We start from the raw sequence: 21,085 nt of genomic DNA on the forward strand, positions 1-21,085 counted from the left end.
TACTCTATGTGTTGGCAAAGTTTAAGTTCAAAGGATTCATTCTTTGAAGTTTTGGTAGATCTTTCATGTGAAAAAAAATTATCTGGGCATGAAGTCTTTGGGGGAAGAAGATTCTAAACACATTTTATTTTATCCCCCCCCCCTGTGGTTTTTGGTATAAATTTCCAGTTGTCTTGTCACTTTTCTCACTTTGGTAATTTTAATTTTTTCATGTAACAATCCTTTCTTATAGTTTCAATAGTATTAGTTAAAGTGTTGCACATACTACTCTCTTGTAATAAAAATATTATTATTTATATCTTTTCTTTCTTTCTTGGTTAGACTTGTTGTATATAAATCTATTTTAGTAGTCTTTTCAAAGAACTAGCTTCTTTTTTATTTTTATTTTTGCCATTTTTGTTCATCTTTTATTTCATAAATTTTTGCTTATTAATAAAATTTCTTTTAAAATTACTTTAGGTTTATTTTGTTGTCTTTTCCCCCCCTGGCTTCTTAGTTAAATGTTTAGTTTATTTTCAGTTGTTTCCTGACATATGTATTCAAGATTTGGCATTTTCTTCTAAGCATCACTTTGAATGCATTTCATAAATTTTACAATACAGTTCTTATACTTGTTTATTTGTAAGTAAACTAGTTTTAGAGTCTTTTAGAACATTCTGCTTTTGTTGTGAATTTAGACTATTGTGATCATATTTAATGTGGCTTATAAATTTTGACTTTGAGGAGTTTTTTGAGAGTGTAATTGTATCAACATATAGGCAATTATTTTGTAGTGTTTCAGAGTTGCTTGAAAAGAAAGATATTCTCTGTATACTTGGCATTTACTCTTCACACATTAATAAAATAAATTTGGTAATAGTCTTATTCAAATTCTCTGTAAACGTCTTTAGTTTTTGTCTGCTTAGCCTGTCCTTCGCTGACAGAGAAGAGTCAAGGTTTTCTATTATAATTTTGACTTTGATAAATCCACATCTTTTCTAATAGCTTTTTCTTTTAGTTTGATGGTGTGCTATCTAGGCATGAGGGTTCATGACTGTAGTTATCTGCTTTGGGGAATTACAGCTTATATCATTATAAATCCCTCCCTGTCCCATTTCATGCTTTTTGACTTGAATGCTACTTTCTATGATGATAATAATGCCATGCATACTTTCTTTTATTGTGATTTTCCTGGCATATGTGTATCTATGCTTTGTTTTTAATCTTTCTCTGTTGTTTATTGTAAAAAACGTGTTGGTGGAAACTAAACCTATAACTTTCATTTGCTTTTTTTGATCTTATTCTCACCGTCTTATCTTGTGTTTTATCATATTTTATCACATACATATTTCTTATGCTGATTTTTCTTATATTATTTTCCTGCTCCTTTTTCTCTTCTACTGGCTTGATTTGTTTTTACTATTTCTTTTCTTTGTCTTAAATTTTTATATAAACATACCAAAACATAATTTCCTATGGAAAAACATTAACATTGAACTGTTTCCTAGCTACACAAGCCTCATCTTTTAACCCTCATAACCAGGATTTATTATAATCATAAGGCTTTGTTTGTAGAGTTTTATTTATTAATAAATGCTTACATTTTAAAAGACCTTATATATATTTTTTTACTTTGAAATTTTACTATTTTTTTTTTAGTTGGAGGAAAGACTTTGTCTTTTAAGAATAGTTTTTTCATTTACAGAAAAAAATTAAAGAGCTATTACATGTAGTTCCCATACATCCCATACCTGGTTTCCCTTATTATTAATGTCTCACATTAATATAGTATATTTGTTAAGATCAATGACAAGTATGATGCAGCATTATTAAACGAAGTCCACACTTTATTCATATTTCTTCAGATTTTGTCTTATATACTTTTTTCACTCAGGACACCACATTACATTTAGTTTTCATTTCTCAGATTCTTCTTGGTTGTGACAGTTTGTCTAACTTTTTAAAAATTTTTAATGAGTATATTTGTTTCCTGTGGCTTTTGTGACAAATTACCACAAACTTTTTAGCTCAGGAGAATAGAAATTTGTTCTGTTGCAATTCTGGAAAAGCCTAGGAGTCTGAAATCCTACAAGATGACACACAGGGAGCTCTAAGTGGGGACAGTTTTGGTCTCTTCCAGCTTCTGGTGGCTTCCCTGGCATTCCTGGGCTGTGTCCACATTACTTCAATCTCTGCCTCTCTCTCTCTGGTTTGCCTTCTCTTCTGTACATCTCTGTTTCAAATCTCCCTCTTCCTCTATTATATAAAGACACTTGTGCTGGCCTTTAGGGCCCGCCCAGATAATCTGAGGTAGATTTTTCATCTCAAGATAAGAGATTTTTTTTGACCCACCAAGGTAACATTTACAAATTCCAAGAATTAGGTCCCGACATCTTCAGGTGGCCATTGTTCAGCTTAATAATAACCTTGGGGTTTTGAGGATTTGATCAGGCATTTTATAGCTCACCTTCTATTGGGCTTTCCTTATTGTTTTCTCATGGGGTTACGAATTTTCGGAAGGTAGATCAGAGAGATGAAGTGCCATTTTCATCACAGCGGGTATCCAGGGTACATGCTGTCTGTATGACCTGTCACTGTTGATGTTGACCTTTATTACCTGGTTGAGGTGGTGTTTATCTGATTTCTTCGCTGTAAAGTTCCTCTTTGCTTCCCATTTTCCATACGGCACCCTTTGGAGGGAAGTAACCATGTGCAGGCCACATTTAAGGAACAGATTTTTCTCATCTTTCCTGTTTATTTGAATGGCATTTTCCCATCAGCATAGGCTTATTTATTCATTATTTCCAGGCTTTGTAGGATGCTCCAAGCTCATCCTATGTTTCCTGCCTTAATTCTTGTTATGGTTTGGATATAAGAATTCCCTCCAAAAGCTCATGTGGCAACAATGTAGGATGTTCAAAGGTGAAATGATTGGACAATGAGAACTGTTACCTAATCGGTGGATAAATCCAGTTAACTGATTAATAGATAATAATAATAATAATAATAATAATAATAATAATGGAGTACTTGGTAACTGTAGGTAGGTGGGGCATGGCTGGAGGGGGTAGATCACTGGAAGCCTGTCTTTGGGGTTTATATTTTGTCCCTGGCTCCTCGCTTGCTTTCTCTCTGCTTCCCAACTTCCATGAGCTGAGCAGCTTTCCTCCACCACACCCTTCTGCCATGATGTTCTGCCTCATCCTGGGCTCATAGCAATGGAGTCAGTCAACAATAGACTGAACCTCTGAAACTGAGCTCAAAATAAACTTTTTCTCCTTTAAGTTCTTCTTGTCAGGTTGTTTGGTCACAGCAATATAAAGCTGAGTAACACAGTCCTTGGATCAGCCATTTCTTCAAGAAGCCCTGGATACTTTAAATGGAGACTATTAGAAGGCAAGATCAACTCATTGTGCTCATGCTATTGGCATTACTTCTTTTAGCGACTTTCAAATGAGAGCAAGGAAATACATGCTTATATAATAGCCTCGCATGTACACTTACCTATGAATATTTATTTTTGCATTTATTTTAAGCTAGAATTCATGCTGATACTCCAATTATAATCCATTATAATTATTGATCATTCTTGCCTACTCCTCATTTAATTTCCCATTCTAAGAGCAGAAACCTGTCTTCCATTATCTATCATCATTTGTTTATTCATTACACACACACACACACACACATGTATATATAGTATCAGAATTAATTCATATCTCATGGGAAATAACTTTATTAACTAGAGTATAATGGCAACATACAGTTCTTTTCATATATATATATATATATATATATATATATATATATATATATATAATTTTTTTGCTTTTAGGCTTAACAGACTCATTTCCAAAGGGATTTACCACTTTTTCTCCCTGCTCCCTTCAGTAAAACTTTTCATACATTTGTAGTAATAATTAGATTTTTTATCAGTCAGCATTCCTTTATGGAAACTTCCAATTTCCTAAATTATCTTTTTACTCAAATACATTAAGGTTCACATTTTGTTCTGTGACATTCCACAGGTTATGGTAAGCATGTAATGCCAGATATCTACTGTTACATTGTCATGCAGAACACTTTTCATTGATCTGAAAATCTCCTGGGCTAAAAATCTCCTGTTCTACTTTTTTTCACTCCCACTAATCCCTAGGTGACCACTGATCTTTTTACTGAATCTATAATTTGCCTTTCTCAGATTTTAATGTAATTGGATTTATAGAGTATGTAGCCTTTTCACACGCAAAAATAAGCTTTTGTGGCTCATAAATGTCCTTTTCTTTAAAAAAAAACTTTTTTGTAGTTTTAGATGGACAGCATGCCTTTATTTTATTTGTTTATTTTTATGTGGTACTGAGGATCGAATCCAGTGCTTCACACATGTGAGGCAAGTGCTTTGCCACTGAGCTAGAGCCCCAGCCCATAATTGTCATTTTTCTGTTTGTTTTCTAAGTATGTCCTTTGATATGTCCTTATACTTTTCATCTACTTACAGTATCCACGTTTTTGCATTTTGTCTACTTTTTCTATTATAACTCTTTACCTATTAATCATAGTTATTTAGAATTCACTATGTGATAATTCCAAACGGTGTCATAGCTGAATCTCTGGCAATGACCAAAGTACTTTCTTCATCTCTTTAGAAAGCTGGAATGACATATTGAATAATAGAAAGAGTGTAACTAAGCCTTCAGTGTGATTTTTGTTGTTGTTAATTTGGCAAGGATTGTGGCTGGGTTTAATGTTTATTAGAGCTATGTATGCTTTCAGTTTCCTCTAGTTTCCATTGTTAAAATATTTTTAGTTGTAGATGAGCACAGTACCTTTATTTTGTTTATTTAGTTTTATGTGCTGCTGGGGAACGAACCCAGGGCCTCACACATGCTAGGCAAGCACTTACCACTGAGCCACAACCCCAGGCCCAGTGTCCTTGTTTTTGTTCCCCAGGTTGGATTTGGGTTTCCTGAAGAACTTCTTAAGAGTCTGTGTCTTGCAAGTCTTTCCATTGTAATCTGCTGCTATTATTCTGGAACCCTGTTGATGTGGCAACCATATGTTAGGGAGGGGAGGCATTTTATAAAGTGAATCTCTATCTTTTTAAAAAATTGGTGCATATTCATTATACAGGATAGTGGGTTACATTGTGGCATATTGACATATGCACTTAACATACTTCGATTAATTTCATTCCCTGGTAGCTCCATTTGCCTTCTCTTTTTCCCTCTCCCAATCCTCTTCTACTCTATTTTTTCCCTTCTGTTTTCATGAGATCACTTTCTTTCCTTTTTTCTAACATCCACATATAAAAGAAAAACCTATGACCCTTCACTTTCTGATTCTAGCTTATTTTGCTTAACATGATGCTCTGCAGTTCCATCCATTTTCCTGAAAATACATAATTTCAGTCTTTAGGGATGAGAACTCCATTTGTGTGTATGTGTGTGTGTGTGTGTGTGTGTGTGTGTATGTGTGTGTGTGTGTATGTGTGTGTGTGTATGTGTGTGTGTGTGTGTGTGTGTGTGTATAACATTTTCTTTATCCATTCATTTTTTGGTAGACACCTAGGCAGGTTTCATAACGTGGCTTTTGTGAATTATACTGCTATAAATGAGGGTATGTATGTATCTGTATGGAATGGTGACTTTAATTTTGGGGGGTAAATACCAGGGAGTGATATAACTGGGCTATACTGTGGTTCTAATCTTAGTCTTTTGAGGAATCTCCATACTGATTTCCTAATCAGTACAAATTTACGTACCTATGGTGTATAAGTGTTCATTGGACACCCACATTCTCACCAGCATTTATTGTTATTTGTATTCTTGATGATTGCCATTCTAACCAAAGTGAGATAAAATCTCTATATAGTTTTTATTTGCACTTCTCTGATGGCTAGAGAAGTTGAACATTTTTTCACATAATTTTTGGTCATTTGTACTTCTTTTGAGGAGTATCTATTTTATTCACTTGCCATTTATTGAATGGGTTATTTATGGGGTTTTTTGGTGTTGAGTTATTTGAGTTATGTATATATTTAGACACTAATTCTCTTTTGGAAGAATAGGGTGCAAAGACTTTTCTCCCATTCTGTAGGTTCTCCCTTTGTGTTGTAAATTGTATCCTTTTCTTTATATAAGCTTTTTAGTTTGATGCCATCCATTATTGATTATTGGTACTGCTTCTTGAGCTCTATGCGTCTTATTGAGAAAGTTGGTGTCCTATGCCTTTATGTTAAAATGTTCTAGCAGTTGTGAAGTTTCTGATCAATTTCTTAGGTCTTTGATTCATTTTGAGTTAACTTTTATGTATGTGAGAGAGAGGGATCTGTTTTTAAACTTTTATGTATGAATTTATTTCCCAGCACCATTTGTTAAAGAGGATGTCTTTTCTCCAACTTAAATTTTTGTTATCTTTGTTAAGAGTGCAGTTGTATGAGTTATATTGTGTCCCTTCCCCATTCACCCCCATATTGGTCTCTGTGTCTATTTTTATGCCAATCCCAAGCTACTTTTGTTATTATAGCTCTGTAGTATAATTTAAAGTTGAGTATTAATGATACCTTCAGATTTATCCCCCCACCCCCACTTTTTTGGGTACTTGGAATTGAACTCAGGGGCACTTGACCACTGAGCAACATTCCCAGCCCCAGTTTGTATTTTATTTAGAGACAGAGTCTCACTGAGTTGCTTAGCACCTCACTGTTGCTGAGGCTGGCTTTGAACTCTTGATCTTCCTGCCAAGCCTCTGGGATTATAGGTATGTGCCACAGTACCTGGCCAGATTTACCTTTTTTTCATGCAGAATTATGCTAGTAATTTTGGGTCTTTTATTCTTCCATATAAATTTTAGAATAGTGTTTTCTAGTATTGAGAAAAATATCATTGTTATTTTGATGGGGATTGTATTCAATCTGTAGGTCACTTTTGGTAGTATTGCCATATAACAATATTAATTTGCAAGTTTTTTCTATCTTCTGGTGTCTTTTTGATTTATTTTTTTCAACATTTTTTTTCTTGTAGTGTTTTTTTCAACTCTTGGCTAGATTTATTTCTAACTATATTTTTTAAAAAATATTTTTTAGTTGTTGATAGACCTTTATTTTTTAAAATTTATTTGTATGTGGTGCTGAGAATAGAACCCAGTGCCTCATGCATGCTAGGCAAGCATGCTACCACTGAGCCACAATCCCAGCCCCCCAACTATATTTTTTAAATATTGTAAGTGGAATTGTTTTACTGATTTCCTTTTTATCGGATTCATTACTAGTTTATAGAAAAGCTATTGATTTTTGTAGGTTGATTTTGTATCCTGCTACTTTCTGCAAATGCAATTTGACTTCTTCCTTTGCTATTTGTATCCCCTTTTCTTTCTTTCTTTTACTTAATTACTCTGGTTAAAGTTTCAAATGTAAAGTAATATATTAAAAGGAGTGGTGAGAGTAGGCATCCTAATCTTGTTCCTGTAAACATTGTCTTTTAATGGGTCTATGTCTCTCTCCTGGGACCTTCACAAATGTTTCTTAGATTGTTTTTTTTCTCTCTTTAGATGAAACAGGAAGTCCAGAGGCAACCAGAATTTAGCAATCCCCCTTCTATCAGGTTAGAAAGATTGAACTGAGAAACACCCAGACCTCCCAAAATACTTTGTTTCAAAAATTTATTTTCTATTGTTACTTTTGAATGAAGAACAAAATTGTTTCATTAATATTGAGATGTAAATGGACCCTAATTCTATGACAATATGAAACCATACCAGACTTCACAGTTCTGTTTGAATAAATTCCTCATCAGCAATACAGCAAGGCACTATAAATTGAATCACAGAATAAATTAATTCATTTAAAAACATAAATATGGCTCTTTTAAAAATTATAATAAACATAAAAGTTAGGCAAAAGAACAAAAATAATACTCCTACTACCAGAGATAATCCCTATCAATAAGAAACATTTTGTGCATTTAAAGTATATTTTATTATACCTGGTTAGAGTCACACTATATTCAATTTTGAAGTATCCTTTTTTCCCACTTAAAACTTTATAATAAGAATTTTCTCATGCCATTAAATTGCTTTTTTCAACATTTATTTTTTTCAACATTTTTTTTCTTGTAGCGTTTTTTTCAACTCTTGGCTAGATTTATTTCTAACTATATTTTTTAAAAAATATTTTTTAGTTGTTGATAGACAAGTGAATAAAATAGATATTCCTCAAAAGAAGTGCAAACAGATCATAAGAGATCAATTTTCATGTAAATTATGCTACCTTATTAAAAATGCAGGCAAAAAATCTAGGAGAGATTGTGAGAATACTTCCTAGAGAGAAGATTACTCATTACATTTATGTGAACAAAGGCAACACTGCCTTATTTTTAAGTCAAACAGAATTGTTGAAGTCATCTTGTGAGAGTATGGAATATAGAGTACATATCTTAATGTTACCGAATGAAAAAGGCAAATGTTAGTGTGTGCAAGATGTGGTGAGCAACTTTGAGATTCATCCTCTTCAGGGAGCATTAGGACAGTCTGTGTGTCTATTGGTGTGTGTGTGTGTGTGTGTGTGTGTGTGTGTGTGTGTGAAGTTGGCTGATCCATTAAGTAATTCATTGAAGAGCTCTTTCTTGATTGATTTGTGGTGTTACCCAGCACTTCTTTGGGACAATACAGACACAGGGAAGTGTACTCTGGCATCATGAAAGGTCTTTGTATTCAAATACATGGCACTTACTTTAAAAAATTGTTCTAATTAGTTATACATGAGAGTAGAATATATTTTGACATATTATACATATATGGAGTATAACTCTCATTCTTTTGGTTGTACATGATGTAGAATTACATTGGTTGTGTAATCATACATGCACATAGGACAGTAATGTCCAATTCATTCCATCTTTCCTATTCCCATTCCCCTCCCTTCCTTTCATTCCCCTTTGTCTAATCCAAAGTACTTCTATTCTTCCCTAATTCCCCACCCTTTATTGTGAATTAGCATCTGCATATCAGAGAAAACATTTGGCCTTTGGTTCTTTGGGAATGGCTTATTTCACTTAGCATGACATTCTCCAGTTTCATCCATTTATGGACAAATGTCAGAATTTCATTCTTCATATGGCTGAGTAATATTGTGTGTGTGTGTGTGTGTGTGTGTGTGTGTATCTTCACATTTTCTTTATCCATTCATCTGTAGAAGGGCATCTAGGTTGGTTCCATAGTGAATGGAACCAATTGGCTATTGTGAATGCTATTTCTTTCCATTAAAAGTATTAGGGAATACCCTGTTTGCCTATCAATTCATCTCAATTCATTCAATTAAAACACACACACACACACACACACACACTCACACAATAATATGCCAAAGACCCTGTGAATGAATGCAATATAAGATATTGTAACAACCTTGGAAAGACTGAGAATTGGTGGGGGAGAGATGAATATAGGGGCAAATTGCAATGAAATATTGTGAGTGATACACAGATACACATAGGAAAAATGAAGAGAAGAGAAACTGCCTGAGAAAGTAACTTTTGAGCTGAGTCTCACAGATTGAGTGGGTATGTAGAAGATGAAGAGGGGGTAGAAATGTGTAAGTTATCCTTCTTTATGTCCCCCAGATGTATTCTGTGCCCTTATAGTCTATACCACTCAGAATCCCTTTTGGCTTCCATCTGACTCAGCGAATGGGAGATAATAGCAGGAGGTCGGTTGGTGAGTAGGAGGAGAGATTGGAGTGTTTCTTGCCTGTTTTCTTCCAGCTCTGATGCACCGTTCTGCCAATGGATTGCTTCTGCACATCTGAAATGGTAAATTGGAGGCTGACATATAATCACCACCATGTTTTGGGAAAACAGAGGGTCACTGTAAAGCCAAATGAAATGGGAGAAAAAGGATTAGGAGTCTGAGAAGTGGAAATGCTAACAGTAGCTTCCACAGGAGAGAGGAATGGGGGCAAACTACAAACAGAAGGGCACTTTTGAGGTAAATATTGTGAGATTTAGTGATGAATTATCTAACAGGTGAGAGAGGAGGTGAATGTTTATCATGGAAGTTGTTGACAGGAAGATGGGAACAGGAAGAAATGGGAAAAAATAAACAATTTTTGGGATACAATTTTGACTAGATTTAGGTTTCTGTTGTCAGAAGAACATTGGGTTATGACTACATATTTCCTTGCATTTATCAAGTAATTTTAAATTATTATAAGTAATTTAATAAACTGTGTGTAGCATACTATCCATGGTCCATGGGTTATGACATAAAAATCATAAGCAATGAAAGAGTTAATCTATGCCTCTCAAGTAATTTGTTAGTAATAGGATAAAGGATGCTCACATCCAACATATTAAAAATATTAAACCAATAACAAGTGAAAATATTTGATAAATACACAATGGTGGAGAAGATTTAAGGAATTTGAGAATGAGTACAAAAAATAGGAATTTTTGTTGTCGATGCAAGTTTTTCTTTTTAATTTTGGTATTGTTTCTGGCAAAACTTTTTTTTTTTTGCTGCAAAACTTATTTTTAAAAGAGTAACTTTACACACCATTATTAAAGTCGATTTCAAGGCTAAAGTGTGAGGGACGATTTCCCCGTCATTTGTTACCAAGGAGCCTGTACTTCCACTGCTGTGATTATTTCAAGGTGAAAGGTGAGAAGAAATGTTCCTTACAGTTTATTCAGCTGGATGTCAGTATTGGTAATCTCAGTCGCTATGGTATTTGAGCCTGTTGGCTCTGAAAGGATTTACTCTTTTGCACAAAGAAAGAGCAGAATGGCGGTGGCAAAGATAAAAAGAAATGAGATTTAGAAAAAGTGGATTTCTGTGTCCACAAAATAGCTTTTTATTCAGGGAAGCTTTAATGGGAATTAGTAGCATTGTTTCACATAAAGGGCTAGATTAACTTAGTGCCATGAAAGGTAGATGTATTTATAGTTTAAATTTTATACTTCTCTTTGACATCGTTTGGTGAATTAAAAAAAAATTGAAGATGGGTATAAGGTTATTTTTGTGTTGTTATTAAAATATTTTTTATTTATACTGACAAACATTAATAAATATTTAGTTTAAGTATTATCTTCCTACAAGATCCCTTTTATGTGCTTGAGATGGTAGAGGAAAGAATGTAAACCTGGGCACTGAGAAAGTAGAGGTACCCTCTTTTCTGTGATTTTGGCCAAGGCCCAATCTTCTTGTTTGATTACTCTTTCTAAAAATGATGGCCTTTGGGGTGAGTGAGAATCACTTCACGTGTGCTGGAAATTTACAATGAACGAGAAGATACAATGCCAGCCCTCAGGACTTTACAGATTAGAGAAAATGCCTTTAGAAATAAATAAATCTCATCTTTATTTTAATTGCTTAAGATCTTAGAAATGGTATTTTAGAGATCTGATCTAACCGGTTCATTTACAAATGAGAAAACTGAGGTTTGTGGATGTTAACTAACCTATCCAAGTTCTGAAGGCAAGTCCATGACAAAGCTAAGACAATTTCAGTTAATTGCATTACAACACTCACTGTAAAAACAATAGAGGAAAAGTGAAGAAAACAGAGTGCAGTAGTAGTGCCATTCTTCTCCCTCTGGTCCCTTTGGACTTTTGAAAGTCAATGTGCAGGGCTGTAGTAGAATGCTTTCCTAGCACATGCAAGGCCCAGGGTTCAATAACCAGCACCACACACATTAAATGTTTATATTTACTATTAAGTAGATAGCTTACTATCTCAGTATGGTGTTAAAGGGAGAAATTAGATGAGTATGGTGAAAAGGGAAAAGGAATGATATACAAGTCAGAAACTTGTATTTACTTTGACCTCACTGGCTGTGGGATTTTAGGCCATCAGCTTCTTAGGGATTCAGATTTCTCCGTTAACACTTCTTTTTACTTTGTGATGTGATGGATATTTCTTGTGTATCCAACATTAATTCTTGTTTTTGTGGTGATTTCCTTTGGGGGATTTGTTCTTCTCCCTTGATGAGGCCACCATTTCAGGCATCCTGCATTTCTCTGGTCAAGAGGTGGCCATGTCTCTCAAACTAACCTATCAGAACTTCTCTTTAGGACCTCCTTTCCCAAAGGAATTATAGAAAAGTGAAATAACATTTCTTATTTCTGTTTCCTATTGGTAGTGATTCCCATCAGTTCTTCCTACTTGGATTCATGGAGTTGCCTTTTTCCTGTTTTTACCCAGATAAACAGATGCAGATGCATCTTGACTTAATTAGGGGTGGTGGTGGTGGGGGTGGTGGTGGTAACATCCTGATAAACCCATTGCAAATTAAAATAATTGTATGTAAAAAATGCATTTAATATATTTAACCTATTAAACATCATAACTTATCAACAGTACACACTAGAGTATTGGTTCCTCATTCTTGTGAGTATGTGGCTGACCGTTGAGTATAGACAGCTGTCACTGCTCAACATTGCAGGAAAGTATTGCACCACACATCATCACCAGCCCCCAGAAGGATCAAAATACAAAATTCAAAGTATGGTTTGAATGCTGCTTTTGTACCTTTGCAAAATTGAAACATCACAAGTTGAACCATTGTAAGTTAGAGACCGTCTATATCTCTTCTCTCGCCTTCCCTGCTATTCTTTAATTTATTCAAGATCATTATGCTATTTGATATTTATGCTTCAGGTAGCTAGACTTGGTTTCTGTTGTTTATAACCTAGATTTATAAACTCATAGAGTTATTGTGAGGCTAAAGTAAAAAGGAGGCCTTGAATCAGGTGGATATTATTACATATACATATTATACCTTTTATTCTTTGATTCTTTTTTAAATTGCATATGTAGAGGTCCTATGTGCATCTTTTTGGTGTTACATGTCTCAGGCCAACTGGGGGCATAGTACATGTCTTGGGAATTTTTAGCCAGAAAGTAAATACTCTTTCTTATAATATTTAAGTTTCAATAGCCAATAGAATCTTAATTCTGTAGGGAAGGAGGTGATGTTTAAAAAAAAATGTGCACAAGATGTCAAAACTGCTAACAATAACTTTAGGCCACAGAGATGTCTGTAAGTAGGGACTCCACTCTTCCATGTCGGATGTTAAATCAAGGACCTCCAACCCTATGGGAGAATTTGAGAGCTTTAGATCTTGTTGTAATCTCCAGGTACTTCATGCTTGTGCCGCTCAAGGGATAGATGACTATCCCTTAAATTCCTCCTTAATTTCAAGATTGTTTCTTCTCTGGGAGAATGCACTGAGGCTGCCCAGAGTGACATTTCTAAAAAGTTATTGTGACTTCGTCAAGGTTGGCAAGACCTATAAAAGACATGTTGCATATACTATGATCATTTTAAAGGAGAATCTTTTATGTAAAACTTTAGCATGCATCAGAATCACTCAGAGGGCTAATTAAAGTGCAGATCTGGGGACCTCATTTCTGGAGTTTTCTGATTCGTTCAGTCTATGGTAAGGTTCAGGAATCTGCATGTCTAACAATGCCACTAACTTGGAGAATCATGTTTTGAGAGCCATTAATTGAAGAAATTACTTGGAGAATAAATTAACATACTAATATCACTTACATTTTGGGGATGTGACCTTGAGGCAGAGGAGAGAATTAAATAAGGGTTGTAACTGTAAGAGTATAAAGAGAAATAAAGGATTCATAGTTATTAGTAAGACAAAATTTTTAAGTAGGCAGCAAGGTAATCACCTTGAAAGTGAGACTAGGTTGGCCAAGGGAAGGATTTTATGAACTCTTGTCTTCTCCTTTAACAAAAGAAGAGACAAGTCTGGGAGACCTAATCAGGTTGGTTTTGTTTTATTTGATCATAGAGTTTTAGAATGGAACGTCTTTGCAAAACAGAAAGAACAATAAGGGGAAAGCCATTCTTTTTCACCCTGGTGGACTCACCGTGGGAAAACTTACTACCAGATGTGTCTGAAGCCTTGTGGGGTGGGTCATAGACCTAGGGAGCCCTGTCCTAGTTCACAATGCAGTCTGTATGTAGGGAGAGTACATTAGCAGCCTGTATAGCTATGTTAGAATCACCACGGTGGCACAATATGGTTGGATGGAGAGGGTCTGAGTTTAGACAGATAGTCTCCCTTAGATTCTAGGTAGTAAGGAGAGAATCCAGAAGTTCAAGTGTGTGTCCTATGAGGGAGGGGAAGATAATTAAAGATGCCAATGATGGGCTTATCTGAATCATCCTTTCATATGATGAGGACCAAGTCTACAGACAAACACTGCAGAGAGGATACCCGAACCAGAGGCCAAATGGTAGTTCCAGACGACTTTAGGGGAGAACTAATGAGAGCTGGGGCAGGGCTCAGTCCATCAGGGAGAGGTGACCTGTACTCACGGGACCAATGCTCCTGCCAAGAACACAGCTGAGTCTTTAGCAGCAGTGGGTGTCCATAGAATGGTGAGACTGGACCAGTTGTAACTGGTCAGCAGTCCAGGGAACAGTCAGATCAGCCACACTGTAGAGATTAACAAGGGGCCAGAAAACAAAAAAACAAAATCGACATTCCCCTCCAATATCACTGGGCCACAAAATCTACATTCTTCTTGAACATATTTCTGTATTCTCTTGAAGAAGAGCAGGAAGACTCAAAACTTTGGAATACTGAGATTTACTTCATTCTTTTAAACAGAAGTTGAGTTAAGTTACTGGTTTTAACTGAGATTACCACATAAAACTAGTGTTTTCTTTATCGCCCCTCCCCCACTTGCTACATTAATAGAAAATTTAAAAACTTTCACTGCACAACTAGAGAAGAATTGTCATCCTGCGTATTAGGAAAATGCAAGAGGATCAGGCATTGTGCGTCTGGAATCCAAAGAATGACTTCAGAATTCTTTTTCCATTTGTCAGGTCTGTGTTATCCCATGTTATTGTTATATTTAGGCAGGATTTAACAAATGGTGGTAAAGAATGTTGCCAATAGTTCAGGATGCTTAGTGATATCCTAGTATCTGGAGCAACACTCTGAAAGGACCTGTAGTGGGTCAGACGCTCTTCAATATGGTAGGAGCAGTGGGGCTATGTATCTGACTTCCTCACCCGGTAGGGAAGGATCCCTTTATGAATGGGAATAAAAGGCTGTGCTAATGCATGTAACGGGTGCTGACTACTACATTGCTGTGGCCATACACCCTACTGTGATCCTGATTTTGCCTAAAGCCTGGGAGGAAACAGAATACATACATAAAATTATAAGTGAATGCTCCAGTGTCAGTTTCATACATGTTCCTGGAATTTGTAATTTTTTATATGCTTGCTAAGGGAGTATGTCCCCCACATGTGACCTTACATAATTTTGAGTGCAAAGGAAAAGCATCCTGTTTTGGGAAAATATTGGGAGAGGTCCTTTACCCACTTCTTCACTTGGTTAATTACTTTGAACTTTAGGACTTATCTCAGGCAGCACCTCCTCTAGGAAGCCATACCAGTGCTGGATTAATTTCCTTTCTATAGTATCTTTTTTTTTTTTTTTTTTTTTTTTAACGGTGCTGAGGCTTGAACTCGAGGACCTCACACATTCTTCTAGGCAAGTTCTTTACCACTGAGCCTAATCCTCAGCCCCCTTTCCATAGTATCTCTATAAATATGATTACATAATTTATTGTCTAAGTTGAGATGCAGTTGAGATTGAAATTATTAAAATTAATTTTAAAAATGATGCCCGAATAATAGGTATCAATTGGAATAATTTTGGGCAATGGGGGTGTGTAGATCCCCTACCTATGGATGCCCTGCGATAGTTATCACTTAATCTCTGTGTCTTCCCAACTAGTTGGTGAGTCACTTAATAACAGAAATTATCTCTTACTCTAAATTCTATCTTTATTCTAAATATACTGAACTTTCCTTTTAGTACTGCCTTCATAGTGTCCCAGAGATTTTGCTATGTCGTATCAGTGTTCCCATTTACAGTGCTGTTAAATTCTTGTTTAATGTTGAACAAAGAAGGTTCCCTAGCCTTTAAGGACTGGTAGATTTACTTAGTCTCCTTAGTTCTAGAGGGTTAATTCTTGCGTTGGGTGCACTTGAAGATTTCCACCCTCTCCTTATTCTTGAATGTCGGCATACATCTCTCTCTATATTTTTAAAAGATTCTTTCCATATCTCTTCAGTGCAGATGAGACTAATTACATGATTCTATTTAGTGAGATCTGAACCACTAACAAAAGTGAATTAGGCTGCTTCTACTAGTGTTTTGATCCAATAACTAACCCCTTCCTTTAGTTTTATTTGAAAATTCTTATTTCATATATATCATATTATAAACCAACAGTCTAAACATAGTAATAGCTTAATTTATTTTGCTTTTCTTATGGCAGGTTTGTATATAAATGCATTTCAAAATATAATCTTCTAAACTTGCAGATATTCATAATCATTTAGAAATGATAAAAAAGTTGTCAAATACTTGTAATTATATAAATTGTCACTCAAATTATGGGAAGCTTAGAAAAGCTTTATTGCTATTTAGTTTTGTTTGAATGCTCCTGAGTGTGCTATTGAAAGCTTTGATAAATCAAGAGGGCTGAAAGATGGAAATGGTCATGGTGTTTAAGTTATGTTACACTTAAATCCATTTAATTAGCTATTTTCACAAACATGGTGTTCTTTTGTAAGAAACATTTAAAAAATCATTCTTTTCTATGTTTTCCTTTACAGAACCCCCCCAAAATTATCCCCACATGCTTTTGTATTTCTCATTCTTTGGTTTTCTTCCAATGCATGTATATAATTATATGTTCATGTTGTCATGGTGATTCAGAGCTAGAATTGTAAGGCTCTTGTAATCACTTGCCTCAGCCTGAAACCCGCTGTCCAGCCCAGCCAAATAAGCAGTGTAATGGCAGATGGTCAATGTTTTATTTTCTGTAAATTAATCTGTTGTTAGAATATTCTTGAAAATATCTCTTTAACTGCCAGAGGCTATTTAATATATGGCACTGATATGTTCTAAAATTTGAAAATGTGGCTTATTAGCTTCTTATGTTTAAATTTCACCGTAGTAATTTCATTTTTGAAGTCACATTAAGGTAGAGGGCACCTTCTCCCTAACTGATCTGTTTTTTTTTCCCTCCTAAGCATATAGTTTATTTCAAAAGGGAATATGTATACATTTAAAATTTATAAATGTAATTCATGGGCATTTTAAATATTTAAAAAATACATTAGTCCATAAAATAAAAAAGTTTTCTCCACTTTAGTCCTCCCCTAGACTTAATATCATGAGGGAAGTATCATTAATGATTATGAATCTCTTTCTAACTTGTTTCTTTATATCACATATTAGATCACACTCACACCCTGTTTGTCACCTAAATTTCATTGCTCAGTATTTCACTGTCATCTTGTAACGTCAGTTCATCTGATCTACCTTATTCTTTTTTAACATTTGCATAGTGTACTATTCTAAGATGCAGTAATATTTTTGATAAGTCCCCTAGGGCTTAACCTTTATACTGTTACCAGTTGCAAATTATAATATCCTGAGTGGATACTGAGCCAAATGGGTCTTTTTGAACTTTGTGTGTATTTCTGTGGGAAGCATGCTTAGTTGCCTTTACCTCCAAATTTGATCATACCATTCTATCTGAATACACCTGTGGTAAGTTAAATAGCAATTTCCCAAAAGATATGTCTGCATAGAACCTCAGGATATGACTTATTTGGAATAGGGTCATAAAAGATGTAATTAAGTTGAAGATATAAGATAAAATCATCCCAGAATTAGGTTGGACTTTAAGTCCAGTGACTGATGTCCCCATAAGAGAAGGGAGGTTTGAATATAGAGATACACAGAGGGAAGAAGGCTATGTGAAGATGGACGCCGAGGTTGGAGGTAATGTGCTTACAAGCTAAGAAATTCCAAGTATTCCTGGCACTCACCAGAATCTAGAAGATAGGCATGGAATGAATTCTCCCTTAAAGCTTCCAAATGGAACCAACCCTGCTGACACTGACCTCCTGGTCTCCAGATCTGTGAGAGAAGAAATTTCGGTTGTTTTAGGATACCAGCTTTGTGGAAATTTAGGAAACTAATACCATCCCATCCCATCTTCAAATCCTTCAGTGGTTTCCCTGGATTTCAGATAAAGGACCATTAACTTCATCACTTGGTGCCTAGGCAGTGTCCATCTCCCTCTCCAGTCTCTTTTCTGTCATTTCTGTACCTGGCTTCCTAGGTTATTTGAAGAATCTTTCCTATGGGAAGAGTATTTACATTTTTAATGTCCTCTCCCTTGCAGCCTGTCCCAGCCAGCTGTATGTCTTCCATGAATCCTAAACTTGACGAAATTTTTCTAAGAGAACTTAGTGTCTTTCTTGAAGTACTTGTGCTTTTCTGTGATAAGTGTATGAGTGTCCTGCACACTCCCTAGATCATAATCCCTTCCAGGACGTAATCTGTGTTTTCTGTCTCTCTCCTCCATGAGACCGCGTTTAATGTCTGAAACATTGAAAATGGCTAATGTGTTAATTTTTGTTGAATATATGTCTGCATCACTGAATGAATGATTTTGGTTCATATAGGTGGTATTAATATCTCTGGAAATGTCTTTCATTACTAATATTAGTGCTATTTAAATTTCTTTGACATCATTTAAAAATATAACCGATTTAAAATTACCCAACTATAGCAGAGTACAGAAAGTGCATCAAAACCTACAGTTCAATGAATAATTAGACAATAAGTACACACGTAAACTGCCACCCAGGTGAAGAAATAGAAGCACAGTGTGGCTGTATGTGGCTGTCATATGAACATACCTTACTTTATTTTTATACTCTACTATCAGTGGAAATTTGGACTGTTTATAGACTTATGTCACAATGAAAAAATTGCTGTGGACTACAGATGTCCTAGTATAGCAAAAGACCTTTTAAGGCATATTCCTTAAGTGGAAAGACCAAATAGGTTCAAACTCACTTGATAAACTCTATCCTAGAATAAGATTAGATCCTTATCTCTTACCCTGCACAAAAGTGAACTTCAAATGGGTTGAAAACCTAGGAATTACCCAGAAACTATGCAACGCCTTGAAGAAAATGTAGGGTTGATACTCTAACATATAGGCCAGGCAATAACTTTCTCAATAGAATTCCTAAAGCCCAAGAAATAATGTCAAGAATTAATAAATTGGATGGTATCAAATTAAAAAGCTCTGCACAGCTAAGAAAACAAGTAAGAATGTGAAGAGAGAACCTACAGAATGGGAAAAAGTTTTTGCTAGTTATTCTCTCTCTCTCTCTCTCTCTCTCTCTCTCTCTCTTTGGTGCCAGGGATTGAACCCAATCCTTTAAAAAATATCTTATTTAGAAATGGGTTCTCAGTAGGTTGCTTAGGGCCTCTCTAAGTTATTGAGGCTGGCTGTGAACTCACAATCTTCCTGCCTCAACCTCCCAGCTACCTACTTTTTTTGACTAGTATCCATAATACAAAAAGAATTTGAAAAACTTAACACCAAAAAACTAAACAAACAATGCAATTAATAGATGGGCAGATGAATTAAACAGGCACTTCTCAAAAGAAGAAATGCAAATGACCAAGAAATGTATGAAGAAATGTTCAACATAGTAATCAGGGAAATGCAAATCAAAACCACACTGAGATTTTGTCTCACTCCAGTTAAAATGACAGCAATCAAGAATACAAAAAATAATAAATTTTATAGAGGCCGTAGGGGGAAAGAAATACTTTTATACTGTTGTTATACTGTTGCTGCTATACCACTCCTCAGTATTTAACCTAAAGAATTAAAGTCATCTTACTACAGAGATACATGCATACCCACGTTTATAGCAGCAAAATTCGCAAAAGCTAAACTATGAAACCAACCTAGGTGTCTGTCAATGATGAAAGATAAAGAAAATGTGTTATATATACACAATGGACTATTATTCAGCCATAAAGAAGAGTGAAATTATGTCATTTGCAGGAAAATGGATGGAACTTGATAATATTGTTAAACGAAATAAGCCCAGTGCAGAAAGTTAAGAGTCATATGTTTTCTCTCATATATGGAAGCTAGAGAGAAAAAAGGAAAAGAAAGGTGGGCAGAAGGGATCTCATGACAACCAAAGGCAGGGCAGTAGAGGAAAGGGATGAGGAGGGAGGAGTGGAGGGAAAGGAGAAATACTAGGGAATGATATGGGCCAAATACATTGTTATATTGTGTGTATGTATGAATTTATTACAATAAATTCTACCATTATATATAACTATAATGCACCAATAAAAATATGGGGGAAAAAACTATCCTAAAATTGTACTAATTCTACCCCAGTCTATGGGGTAGATAGTGAAATCTACTGTGATATAAATTTGTATTCCTTGAATTACTAATGAGATTCAGAATTTTTGATATATATATTGGAAATCTTTTTTGTAAATCGAGTTATTTTTGTTTTTTGTTTTTCTTATCAACTTATGGGATTCTTTGTATATACAAATAATTTACTGATTATATGTATCTCTGACATTTTATTTTTTATTTTTTAAATACTTCTTTTTTTAGTTGTTGATGGGCATAGTATTTTTATTTTATTTACTTATGTGGTGCTAAAGATCGAACCCAGTGCCCCATGCATGCAAGACAAGCACTCTACCACTGAACCACAACTCCAGCCCTCTGACATTTTATTTTTAAAATAGGTTGAAAACCCTTTAAACCGTATTTTTTATTACCTAATACTAGAAGTGCAAGATTTAAATAAAATTATATAGTAAATCTAAGAAAAAACAAGCACACAAGTCATAGTATTGTAAAAATGTCAGGAGTTTGGTAAATTGTGACAAAAATCTCAAGACATTTAAACATTGGAAATCCACCAAAGTAGCACAAAAACTTGAGAATAGTTATTCAAGAAAAACTACTGATAGTTATGTGAGAATAGTCAGAGTTTGTGGCACATAAGCCAGGGTCTGCTCTTATCCTACCCTTCTCCCAGAATCTTAACAGTACAGTTAGCTCTGTCAGGGTGGGATAACAGTGAGAACCAGCAGCAATTTTGCTGTTGGGGGAGGCTGGCTCAGTTTGGTGCAGTAAAGAAACCTGAAGACAATGAGCATTTTCAGAAACATTAGCCTCAATAGGAAACATTAGTCTCAATAAG

The sequence above is a fragment of the Urocitellus parryii genome, chromosome 2 (genome assembly GCF_045843805.1).
Source record: "Urocitellus parryii isolate mUroPar1 chromosome 2, mUroPar1.hap1, whole genome shotgun sequence".
Lineage (NCBI taxonomy): Eukaryota > Metazoa > Chordata > Mammalia > Rodentia > Sciuridae > Urocitellus > Urocitellus parryii.